The sequence below is a fragment of the Tachyglossus aculeatus genome, chromosome 1, assembly GCF_015852505.1.
Source record: "Tachyglossus aculeatus isolate mTacAcu1 chromosome 1, mTacAcu1.pri, whole genome shotgun sequence".
Taxonomy (NCBI): Eukaryota; Metazoa; Chordata; class Mammalia; order Monotremata; family Tachyglossidae; genus Tachyglossus; species Tachyglossus aculeatus.
The window spans coordinates 18,355,407-18,368,974 of NC_052066.1; positions in this window are offsets into that span (position 1 = coordinate 18,355,407).

Here is a 13,568-nt window from a genome sequence, read left to right on the forward strand (position 1 = left end):
CATATTTTTTACTCTATTTATTTATTTATTTTATTTGTACATATCTATTCTATTTATTTTATTTTGTTAGTATGTTTGGTTTTGTTCTCTGTCTCCCCCTTTTAGACTGTGAGCCCACTGTTGGGTAGGGACTGTCTCTATATGTTGCCAATTTGTACTTCCCAAGCGCTTAGTACAGTGCTCTGCACATAGTAAGCGCTCAATAAATACGATTGATGATGATGATGATGATGATTCTGGAGCCAAGGGATGCCCAGTGCCTGAGGAGTTGGTGGGGAGGGCTATACTGGAGGGGTTCCTAGAGATGGAGCCCTGCCTCACCTGGAATGTTGGTCCCCTTTCCCAAAGGAGTTAAGCAAAGACACAGTGGCCCTGTCCCAGGCAAGTCTGGGGCTATCACCCTGGAAGGAAATACAGGTTTTGCTGGGCTCATTCAGGGGTTGGAATGGTTGTTTCAGTGATAATATTGAAGGAGGAATCCACCCTTTCCTCTCCATCCAAACTGCTCCCACAATGTTCCAAGCACTTACCCTCATCCACCTCTCCATCCCCCCATCTTACCTCCTTCCCTTCCCCACAGCACCTGTATATATATATATATATATAAATATATATATATATATATATTTGTACATATTTATTACTCTATTTATGTATTTATTTATTTTACTTGTGCATATCTATTCTATTTATTTTATTTTGTTAGTATGTTTGGTTTTGTTCTCTGTCTCCCCCTTTTAGACTGTAAGCCCACTGTTGGGTAGGGACTGTCTCTATATGTTGCCAACTTGTACTTCCCAAGTGCTTGGTACAGTGCTCTGCACACAGTAAGCGCTCAATAAATATGATTGATTGATTGATTGATTGATTGATTACCCTACCCCTCCTTGACTACTGCATCAGCCAGTTGTCAGCTGTGTGACTTTGGACAAGTCACTTAACCTCTCTGTGCCTCAGTTACCTCATCTGTAAAATGATGATTAAGACTGTGAGCCCCCTGTGGGACAACCTGATCACCTTGTAACCTCCACAGCGCTTAGAACAGTGCTTTGCACATAGTAAGCGCTTAATAAATACCATTATTATTATTATTATTATTATTATTATTATTATTATCAGCCTTCTCCCTGAATTCTTTGCTTCCTGTCTCTCTCTCTTCCAGCCCATACTTCACTCTGCTGCCCAGATCGTTTTTCTACAGAAACATTCAGTCTGTGTTTCCCCACTTATCAGCCTTCTCCCTGAATTCTCTGCTCCCTGTCTCCCTCTTCCAGTCCATACTTCACTCTGCTGCCCAGATCATTTTTCTACAGAAACATTCTGTCTGTGTTTCCCCACTCCTCAGGAGCCTCCAGTGTTTGCCCATCCACCTCCACATTAAACAGAAACTCTTTTCCATTGACTTTAAAGCACTCAATCACCTTGCCCCCTCCTGTCTTACCTTGCCGATTACTCACTGCAACCCACTTTGCTCTTCTAATGCCAACCTATTCACTGTACTTCAATTTCATCTATCGCGCTCCCCAACCCCCTCCCACATCCTCCCTCTGTCCTCTAACTCCCACTCGCTCCCCGGGCCTGGAATGCCCTCCCTCTGCCCATCTGCCAAGCTAGCTCTCTTCCTCCCTTCAAGGCCCTACTGAGAGCTCACCTCCTCCAGGAGGCCATCCCAGACTGAGCCCCTTCCTTCCTCTCCCCCTCGTCCCCCTCTCCACCCCCATCTTACCTCCTTCCCTTCCCCACAGCACCTGTATATATGTATATATGTTTGTACATATTTGTTACTCTAATTATTTATTTATTCATTTTACTTGTACATATCCTATTTATTTTATTTTGTTAGTATGTTTGGTTTTGTTCTCTGTCTCCCCCTTTTAGACTGTGAGCCCACTGTTGGGTAGGGACTGTCTCTCTATGTTGCCAACTTGTACTTCCCAAGCGCTTAGTACAGTGCTCTGCACACAGTAAGCGCTCAATAAATACGATTGATGACGATGACTCACTACAACCCACTTTGCACACTTATCTAGTGCCAACCTATTCACTGTACCTCAATTTCATCTATCTCGCTCTCCAACCCCCTCCCACATCCTCCTTCTGTCCTGTAAACTCCCACCCCCTTCATATCTGTATATGTATACATACATATATATACATATATATACATATATACATACATATATATACATATATACATGTACATATATATATACACATATACATACATATATATACATATATATGTATATATACATATACATACATATATGTATATATGGTTGTACATATTTATTACTCTTTATTTATTTATTTATTTATTTTACTTGTACATTTCTATCCTATTTATTTTATTTTGTTGGTATGTTTGGTTCTGTTCTCTGTCTCCCCCTTTTAGACTGTGAGCCCACTGTTGGGTAGGGACTGTCTCTATGTGTTGCCAATTTGTACTTCCCAAGCGCTTAGTACAGTGCTCTGCACATAGTAAGCGCTCAATAAATACGATTGATTGATTGATATCTGACAGACCACCACTCTCTCTACCTTCAAAGTCTTATTAAAATCACATTTCTTTCAAGAGGCCTTGCCCTACAAAGCTCTCATATTCCCTACTCTTTTTCCCTTCTGCCCTCCCCTTGCAGTTGGATTTGTACACTTCAATCACCACACCCTCAACCGCACATCACTTATGCATACATCCACCATGCAATTTCATACCTGTCTCCCCCTCTAAACTGTAAACTTTTTGTGGGTGGGGAATAATAATAATAATAATGGTATTTGCTAAGCGCTTACTATGTGCAAAACACTGTTCTAAGCGCTGGAGAATGTGTCTACCAACTCTTCTGCCCCTTAGTCTCCCCAGCACTTAGTACAGTGCTCTGCATACAATAAGCGCTCGGTAAAAGCAACTGATCCAGGAAGAAAAACCAAGCAATGAAGACTTGGCTAAATCCACTATCTCAATATTCCCTTCCTTAATCTGAATAGGTTTAAACCCACAAGCTGGAAAATTGCTGTTACATAAGAAGGGCCAATTGCACCTGAATCCCCATCCCTTTGAGATGTTCCCGATTCAATGTCCAAATCGTTTCAGTGGAACTTAACCATAACGGGGAAAGCAGAACTGGAGAAGCAGCGTGGCTCAGTGGAAAGAGCAGGGGTTTTGGAGTCAGAGGGCATGGGTTCAAATCCCGGCTCTGCCAACTGTCAGCTGTGTGACTTTGGGCAAGTCACTTCACTTCTCTGTGCCTCAGTTCCCTCATCTGTCAAATGGGGATTAAGACTGTGAGCCCCCCGTGGGACAACCTGATCACCTTGTAACCTCCCCAGCGCTTAGACAGTGCTTTGCTCATAGTAAGTGCTTAATAAATGCCATTATTAATTAATTAACTGTGGAGGGAGGTATTATCAAATAACCACACTACTGCTACTAACTGTTTACTTGTACTGATGTCTGTCTCACCTGCTCTAGACTTTGAGCTCATTGTGGACAGGGATTGTCTCTCCTTATTGCTGAACTGTACATCGTGGCTTAGTGAAAAGAGCACGGCCTTGGGAGTCACAGCATGTGGGTTCTAATCCCAGCTTTGCCACTAATAATAATAATAATAATTAATAATAATAATAATAATAATAATGGCATTTATTTGCCATTGTCTGCCCTGTGACCTTGGGCAAGCCGCTCAACTTCTCCGTGCCTCAGTTACCTCTTCTGTAAAACGGAGAAAAAGACTGAGAGCCCCATGCGGGACAACCTGATTACCTTGAATCTACCCCAGCGCTTAGGGTAGGGACCGAGACGGTTCCTATATGTTGCCAACTTGTACTTCCCAACCGTTTAGTACAGTGCTCTACACACAGTAAGCGCTCAAGAAATAGGATTGAATGAATGAATGCTTGGCACAGAGTAACCACCTCAACAAATAGTGTTATTATTTCCCAAGTGCTTACTATCTAGACTGTGAGCCCACTGTTGGGTAGGGAGCGTCTCTATATGTTGCCAACTTGTACTTCCCAAGTGCTTAGTACAGTGCTCTGCACACAGTAAGCGCTCAATAAATAAGACTGATTGATTGATTGATCTGTCCCAGTAAGTGCTCGATAAATACGAATGAATGAATACTACAACTACTACTAAGTGCATTAGTGCATTATATGAGTATTAAAATAATAATCATATTATTTATAATTATATTGCACACTCTGCTCATTGTTCCAAGCACAAGTAGAACTTATAAATATATAATTATATCATAGCCTTATAAGAAGTGTATTATAATACACTTTACATTCTTTCAATAATAATAATAATAATAATGGCATTTATTAAGTGCTTACTATGTGCAAAGCACTGTTCTAAGCGCTGGGGAGGTTACAAGGTGATCAGGTTTAGCACTGTTCTAAAGGTCACACAGCTGACAAGTGGCAGAGACAGGATTAGAACCCACGACCCAGTGATTCCACGCTGCTTGCCATTATTACTTATTATTCATTCATTCAATCGTATTTATTGAGCGCCTACTGTGTGCAGAGCACTGTATTAAGCACTTGACTGTACTATTGATATCATAGCAATGTGTATTATTATTGTTATTACTATTGGTGTTATAGCAATAGGTGTATTATTGTTGTTATTACTATTGATGTCAGAAATAAGTGTATCATTGTTATTACCATTGATGTCATAGCACTAAGTGTATTGTTATTGTTGTTATTACTATCGATGTTATAGTACTAAGTGTACTATGGTTGTTGTTATTACTATTGAAGTGTATTATTCTTACTGTTGTTGTTGTGATTACTATTATAATTTGGGCCCGATGTGAAAGGAGCAGCTTAGATCTTTATAGTTCCGCACGGTTCTTTTTCTCTGAGCCTTGGGGTAAAGGAGGAAAAAGAAAAAAAATTCACACCCACACACAAAGCCCAGAACAAACGTAAACGGTTTTAAAAGGAGACACACTCACACACACACACACACACACACACACACACACACACAAACACACAAACCCCCAAAACAAACGTAAAGGGTCTTAAAAGGACACACACACAAACACAAAAACCCCAAAACAAACGTAAACGGTCTTAAAAGGACACACACACACACACACACACACAAACACAAACCCCAAAACAAACGTAAACGGTCTTAAAAGGACACACACACACACACACACACAAACACAAACCCCCAAAACAATCGTAAACGGTCTTAAAAGGACACACACACAAACACAAAAACCCCAAAACAAACGTAAACGGTCTTAAAAGGACACACACACAAACACAAAACCCCCAAAACAAACGTAAACGGTCTTAAAAGGACACACACACACACACAAACACAAACCCCCAAAACAAACGTAAACTGTCTTAAAAGGACACACACACACAAACACAAAAACCCCAAAACAAACGTAAACGGTCTTAAAAGGACAGACACACACACACACACACAAACACAAACCCCCAAAACAAACGTAAACGGTCTTAAAAGGACACACACACACACACACACAAACCCCCAAAACAAACGTAAACGGTCTTAAAAGGACACACACACACACAAACACAAACCCCAAAACAAACGTAAACGGTCTTAAAAGGACACACACACACACACAAACACAAACTCTCAAAACAAACGTAAACGGTCTTAAAAGGACACACACACACACACAAAAACCCCAAAACAAACGTAAACGGTCTTAAAATGACACATACACACACACAAACACAAAAACCTAAAGCAAAGGTAAACGTTCTTAAAAGGACACACACACTACACACACACAAAACCCAAACCAAACGTAAACGGTCTTAAAAGGACTCACACCCACATACACACACCAAAAATCAGAACAAACGTAAACGGTCTTAAAAGGACACACACAGACACACATACACACATCCCAAAAACCAGAACAAACGTAAACGGTCTTAAAAGGACACACACACACACACACAAAAACCCCCAAGCAAACGTAAACGGTCTTAAAAGGACACACACACTACACACACACACAAAACCTTTGCTTTAGCAAAGGTAAACGTTCTTAAAAGGACACACATACTACACACACACAGAACCTAAAGCAAACGTAAACGGTCTTAAAAAGACACACACTCACACACATGCACACACACCAAAAACCAGAAGAAGCGTAAACGGTCTTAAAAGGACACACACACACACACACACACACACCCCAAAAGAAGCGTAAACGGTCTTAAAAAGACACACACTCACACACTCACTCACACACACACACCAAAAACCAGAACAAACGTAATTGGTCTTAAAAGGACACACAACACACACGCCCCCAAAAAAAACAACAACTGTAAACGGTCTTAAAAGGACACACACACTCACACACACACAAAAAACCCAAAACAAACGTAAACGGTCTTAAAAGGACGCACACAGGCACACATACACATACGCAAAGCCCAAAGCAAACGTAAACGGTCTTAGGAGGACACACACACACACACTCGCACGCCAACACACACAGAAACCCCAAACAAACGTAAACGGTCCTAAGAGGACACACACACACACACACACACACACACACACACGAGCCCAAAACCAACGTAAGCGCGGTCTTAAAAGGACACACACACACACACACACACACCCGGTCCCCAAACCGCACGTAAAGGGTGTTCAAGGGCCGTTAAGGTGGTGCGGAGGGAGTTTCCGGGTTGGGGTTCCACCTTAAAGGCGCCTCAGGGTGGCGGCGGTGGCAGGGTCCGGACGGGCCCATTGTTCCCCGGCGCGGGGGGAGCCGGTGTTGGCGGTGCCCTGTCCCCCCCCAGCCCCCCCCCCCGGCCGAGGGTGGTCGCGTCCGTCGGGGCCCCCAGGCGGAGGCGGGGCTGCCCCGCTGCGCGGTGCGGTGGGGGTCTCTGTCTCCGTCCGTCCGTCCGTCCGTCCGGGGGGCCCCGCCCCCTCCCCCCCCCCCCCCCGTCCGTCCCCCCGGCGGGTTCCCGGGCCGCGCCTCTATTTTTAGCGGCCGCCGTTTCCCTATAAAGAGCGGCCGGCGGCGCGGGAGGGGGGCGTGGCCCGGCTCGGCTCGGCTCGGCTCGGCTCGGCTCGGCTCGGCTCTCGTCGGCCCCCCTCGGCCCGGCCCGGCCCGTCCGTCATGGGCGTGGATGCCGCGTCGGGCTGACGGCCCCCGGCCCCGCCGGCGGGAGCAGCGGGAGCGGCGGGAGCCGCGGGATCCGGCCGTCCGTCCGTCCGTCCGTCCGTCCGTCCGTCCCTCGTCCCCGGGGTGAGTGACCGTCGGGGCCGGCGCCGACAAGAGTCACCAGCAGCAGCATCCTCAGCATTACCATCGTGGTACTTGTTAGGCGCTTACGGTGGTGCCGAGCACTGCCCTAAGCGCCGCCTGTCCCGCCCCGGGCCGCCGGGCAGGGGAGAGAGGCCAGCCGACAGAATGGGCGGCAGCCTTCCCCTTCCTTCTCCTCCCTTCTCCTCCCTTCTCCTTCCTTCTCCTCCCTCCTCCTTCCTTCTTCTTCCTCCTCCACCCTCCTCCCTCTTCCTCCTCCCTCTTCCTCCTCCCTCTTCCTCCTCCCTCTTCCTCCTCCCTCTTCCCCCACCCTCTTCCCCCACCCTCCTCCCTCTTCCTCCTCCCTCTTCCCTCCTCCCTCTTCCTCCTCCCTCCTCCCTCTTCCTCCTCCCTCTTCCTCCACCCTCTTCCCTCTTCCTCCACCCTCTTCCCTCTTCCTCCACCCTCTTCCCTCTTCCTCCACCCTCTTCCTCCACCCTCTTCCCCCACCCTCCTCCCTCTTCCTCCTCCCTCTTCCTCCTCCCTCTTCCTCCTCCCTCCTCCCTCTTCCTCCTCCCTCTTCCTCCTCCCTCCTCCCTCTTCCTCCTCCCTCCTCCTCCACCCTCCTCCCTCTTCCTCCACCCTCCTCCCTCTTCCTCCACCCTCTTCCCTCTTCCTCCACCCTCTTCCCTCTTCCTCCTCCCTCTTCCTCCTCCCTCTTCCTCCTCCCTCTTCCCTCTTCATCCTCCCTCCTCCCTCTTCCTCCACCCTCCTCCCTCTTCCTCCACCCTCCTCCCTCTTCCTCCACCCTCCTCCCTCTTCCTCCACCCTCCTCCCTCTTCCTCCATCCTCCTCCCTCTTCCTCCTCCCTCTTCCTCCACCCTCTTCCTCCACCCTCTTCCTCCACCCGCCTCCCTCTTCCTCCATCCTCCTCCCTCTTCCTCCTCCCTCTTCCTCCACCCTCTTCCTCCTCCCTCTTCCTCCACCCTCTTCCTCCACCCTCTTCCTCCACCCGCCTCCCTCTTCCTCCTCCCTCTTCCTCCACCCTCTTCCTCCACCCTCTTCCTCCACCCTCCACCCTCTTCCTCCACCCTCCTCCCTCTCTCCTCTCTCCTCCTTCCTCCTCTCTCCTCCTTCCTCCTCCCCCTTCCTCCCCCTTCCTCCTCTCTCCTCCCCCTTCCTCCCCCTTCCTCCCCCTTCCTCCTCCTTCCTCCACCCTCTTCCTCCCCCTCCTCCCTCCTCCCTCCTCCCTCTTCCTCCTCCTCCTCGCCCCTTTGGCACCCTGGGCTTTGTGCAGAGCCCTACGACTCCTCCCTCCTCCCACTGCCGGCCGGGAGTCAGGGGCTCTCCCGTTTTCACTCATTCCATCCTATCGATCGAGAGCTTACTGTGTGCAGAGCACTGTACTAAGCGTCTGGGAGAGGAGGACACTACGGTAATACGGAGTGACCAGCCCCTGCCCACAACGAGCTCACAGTCCGGGGGCGGGGGGGGAGACAGACATCAGTGCAAGTAAACAGGCATCAATATAAATAAAGTAACAATACGTAAGTGCTGTGAGGAGGAGGGGAGGGAGAACTTTTCAAATAGCGCTTAGAACAGTGCTTGGCACTTAGTAACCACTTAGCAAATACCATTATTATTAATAATAAACAATGTGTGTGCGTGTCCTCTCCCACTCCCTTCGGTGCCACCCCAGTTTGCTCTCCCCCCCTCCCCACCCCATGGCACTTATGCACAGATCTGTCATTTTATTTCTTTATATTGATTTATTATATTATATATTATATTATATTATATATTTATTATTATTATATTATATTGATTTATTTATATTGATTTATATTGGTTTATTTGTATTGATGTCTGCCTTTCCCCACCTCTTCCCCCCAGACTGTGAGCTCGTTGAGGACAGGGATTGTCTCTCTTTATTGCTGTATTGTACTTTCCCAATTGCTTAGTACAGTGCTCTGCACACAGTAAGTGCTCAGTAAATACTATTGAATGGTGTGTGTGAGAGAGAGAGAGAGAGAGAGAGATCTGCAAAAGAAAGTCCTCGTAGCCTCTGCTGTCAGTCCTGGATGTGTGTAGCTAGATAGTGGGGATGTGGGCATAGAGAGAGCCAGCGTAGTCCCCCACATACTACTAATAATGATGGTATTTGTTAAGCACTTACTATGTGCCAGGCACTGTACTAAGCATTGGCCTGAGTACAAGCAAACTGAGTTGGGACACAGTTCCTGTCCCGCAAAGGGCTCACAGTTTTCATCCCCATTTTCCAGAAGAGGGAACTGAGGCCCAGAGAAGTGAAGCGACGTGCTCAAGGCCACACAGCGGACAAGTGGTGGAGCCCACAGCCATTTGTCTCTGATTTGGGCGAGTTGAGAGGGTCTTGAGTGGGTCCCGGACCTTTTATGCCCGTTTGCTTCTTAAATCGGTGCCCGCACGGCCAGACAGTGTTAGTAGTGGCAGCTCGGGGCCTAGCTGGCAGTGGGGTGGGGGTGATGGGGGTCGTGTCACAGGAGGACTCTCCCTCCTCCTCTGGGACCCACACCGCCCGGCAGCCGGCCAAGCCTTCTCGCCAAGGCTGGGCATCTAAAAGTAGAAAGTATCCGCTGGAGGCTCCGGCCGTGTGCGTGGATTTGGTTATTTGGCATCAGTGCGGTAACACTTAGCTCATCTGCCCCATCTGTCTGTGCCCATGACTCTCTCCCATTGACTCGGCCTCACCTCCTCCATGGGTTCCCTGTTGGATTCATGCAGCCCCGTGGGGTCTGTCCAGTGGGCCTTTGGCTCTTCTCCCCTTGACCTGCCTTTGGATTTTCGCCCCTCTCCTCCTTTCCAATTCCTCCATCCGTGGTATTTTCTGAGCACTTACTGTGCACAGAACAGCGTCCTATGTCCTTGGGAGAGTACACCACATTAGAACTGGTAGACACGTACCACATTAGAGTTGGTAGACACGTTCCCCATCCACAGGGAGCTTTCAGTCTAGTTCATCATCTCTCCCCCTCCCAGCTTTCCCCCTCTTCCCTCCTGCTCTCTTGCCTTGCTTTTCTCTCTTCCCCACTCTCTCCACCCTTGAATTTCACAACTCTTGTTCCTTCTGCTCCGTTTCTCCCCACTTTACCTCCCATCTAGGGGCCCCGCTTCTCCATCCTCACTTTGTGACCCTTTAGAAGTTTATTGTTTTCCTCAGTCTCCCCTCTTTCTTTTTCCTCCCTCTTTCTTTCTTTTTCCTCCCCTCTTTCTTTTTTCTCCCCTCTTTCTTTCTTTTTCTCCCCTCTTTCTTTCTTTTTTCTCCCCTCTTTCTTTCTTTTTCCTCCCCTCTTTCTTTCTTTTTTCTCCCCTCTTTCTTTCTTTTTTCTCCCCTCTTTCTTTCTTTTTCCTCCCCTCTTTCTTTCTTTTTCCTCCCCTCTTTCTTTCTTTTTCCTCCCCTCTTTCTTTCTTTTTCCTCCCCTCTTTCTTTCTTTTTCCTCCCCTCTTTCTTTCTTTTTCCTCCCCTCTTTCTTTCTTTTTCCTCCCCTCTTTCTTTCTTTTTCCTCCCCTCTTTCTTTCTTTTTCCTCCCCTCTTTCTTTCTTTTTCCTCCCCTCTTTCTTTCTTTTTCCTCCCCTCTTTCTTTCTTTTTCCTCCCCTCTTTCTTTCTTTTTCCTCCCCTCTTTCTTTCTTTTTCCTCCCCTCTTTCTTTCTTTTTCCTCCCCTCTTTCTTTCTTTTTCCTCCCCTCTTTCTTTCTTTTTCCTCCCCTCTTTCTTTCTTTTCCCTCCCCTCTTTCTTTCTTTTCCCTCCCCTCTTTCTTTCTTTTCCCTCCCCTCTTTCTTTCTTTTTCCTCCCCTCTTTCTTTCTTTTTCCTCCCCTCTTTCTTTCTTTTTCCTCCCCTCTTTCTTTCTTTTCCCTCCCCTCTTTCTTTCTTTTCCCTCCCCTCTTTCTTTCTTTTCCCTCCCCTCTTTCTTTCTTTTCCCTCCCCTCTTTCTTTCTTTCTTTTCCCTCCCCTCTTTCTTTCTTTTCCCTCCCCTCTTTCTTTCTTTTCCCTCCCCTCTTTCTTTCTTTTTCCTCCCCTCTTTCTTTCTTTTTCTCCCCTCTTTCTTTCTTTTTTCTCCCCTCTTTCTTTCTTTTTCCTCCCCTCTTTCTTTCTTTTCCCTCCCCCTTTCTTTCTTTTCCCTCCCCCTTTCTTTCTTTTCCCTCCCCCTTTCTTTCTTTTCCCTCCCCTCTTTCTTTCTTTTCCCTCCCCTCTTTCTTTCTTTTCCCTCCCCTCTTTCTTTCTTTTCCCTCCCCTCTTTCTTTCTTTTCCCTCCCCTCTTTCTTTCTTTTCCCTCCCCTCTTTCTTTCTTTTCCCTCCCCTCTTTCTTTCTTTTCCCTCCCCTCTTTCTTTCTTTTCCCTCCCCTCTTTCTTTCTTTTCCCTCCCCTCTTTCTTTCTTTTCCCTCCCCTCTTTCTTTCTTTTCCCTCCCCTCTTTCTTTCTTTTCCCTCCCCTCTTTCTTTCTTTTCCCTCCCCTCTCGAACTCTGAGTCCAACTCTTCCCTGCCTTTCTTCATCCAGAGAGAGGTGGCAAGTAGAGAAGCCACAACAGGGCCCACATTCTAATCCTCTGATGACTTTTTTTCCTGGAGGCTGAAAAAATTAGCTACAGTAGCTTAAATTGAGGAAAGCAAGAGAAGCAGATCTGCTAGAGAATAGAGCATCACAGGTTTGGTGAAGAATTGATGTGACGATTGTGAAATCATTGGGGGCGGGGGGGTGAATCTCTATTTTTCTGAATCATTATCAGTATGTTTCTTGTGCCAGTCCCTGTGACTTTTGCCTTTCTCTGAATTTACAATCCAGTTGCATTAAAGGAGCCTCAGCTTTGCATTGATGCAAAGAACCCTAAACTTACATATTCATAAGATTCCTGCTTATTGTCTCTGTGGGAAGTTTATGTGTTCACTTCTTCCTCCCCTTAGCCTATTTTCTAAAGTACGTTCTGCTCGAATGCTCAACACGTAGTAAGTAAATGTCATCATTTATAAAGTTACTTTCCCTTTCTGTGATGCTTTGGAACTTTTCAGGGCTTCCTCCGGTTCTCAGTTATCCCAGGTGTGTGTGTGTGTGTGTGTGTGTGTGTGTGTGTGTGTGTGTGTGAGTACTACTCAGTACACTCAGTGTACTACAACTAGTTTTGAGCCCCTCTCATGCCTTCTGCCGTGCCACATTCCGATGAACATTGGCATAGCCCAAAGAGGGTGGGGGAGGGAATAGAAGGGGCCTGGATAATCCAACTGGTCACTCAGTCCCTGAAAAATGGACAGTTGGCTGACAATGGAGAACAGCCCAAGAAGTCCATGAAAGGGCACTTTCATTGAGAACGGAAGCAAATTTCTAGGTCTTTATGCAGAAGCATCCACGGCTCCGAGATCCCCGGCCCCAGTTCCGTTGAGATACCCGGAGAAATTTCCACTTATCCTCTGGCTCTGCCCTGAATAACTGGCCTCTAAAGTTCAATGCCAGCTCTATTGTAACCCCAGATAATGAGGAGAGGGTGGAGTCCGTGAGAACCTAGACCCCAGGGCATCTATTAAAGTCAAACTTCTGTATGAAAAGTCTTCCAACCCGCCCTCACCATCTTCAGTTCCTTTCTTCCCACTAACAAAGCCCATGGACCTCTCTCCTTCCGTCCACCCTCCAGTGATGTTTGCTGTCTCTTTCAGGAACAGATCCAGGGGCAGAGGCGATTTATAGAAGGATTGGGTGGGGGTGTTCCTTGAATTCTCACAGAAGAAACAAAGCATTCATTTTTCTTCATGACTGTAAACAGGGAAGGAACCAAACAATTGGTTTGGGAGGAGTGAGGGGGGAGAATTGTGTCATCTGGCAGTTAAACAAAGGAATTGTTTTTAATATCAACAGTTCGAGAAAAGTGGTATTGGGAGAGTAGGGTTGGGAAGGTTAGGAGAACATAAGGATCCTTCTTGGTAATTGCGTATATGTTTATTCAATTTTTTAACCTGATTACTCTATTTATGAAGTGCCATTAGCACTTTTGTTTAAAAACCTATCCTTAGCTCATGCATATTCCATTATTTACACTTCTCCATCACTCCCTGCTTCTGTTAAAAGCAGGTAGATTCCTTTACCCCTAAGTTGTGTCTGGCCTATATATATGTCAGTCTCACCATTAGATCAATCAATAGTATTTATTGAGCACTTACTATGTTCAGAACAGTGTACTAAGCGCTTGGGACAGTACAATACATGGTCAACTCCTTGAAAATGGGGACTGTGTCTCTTAGTTGTCCTCTCCCAACCACTTGGT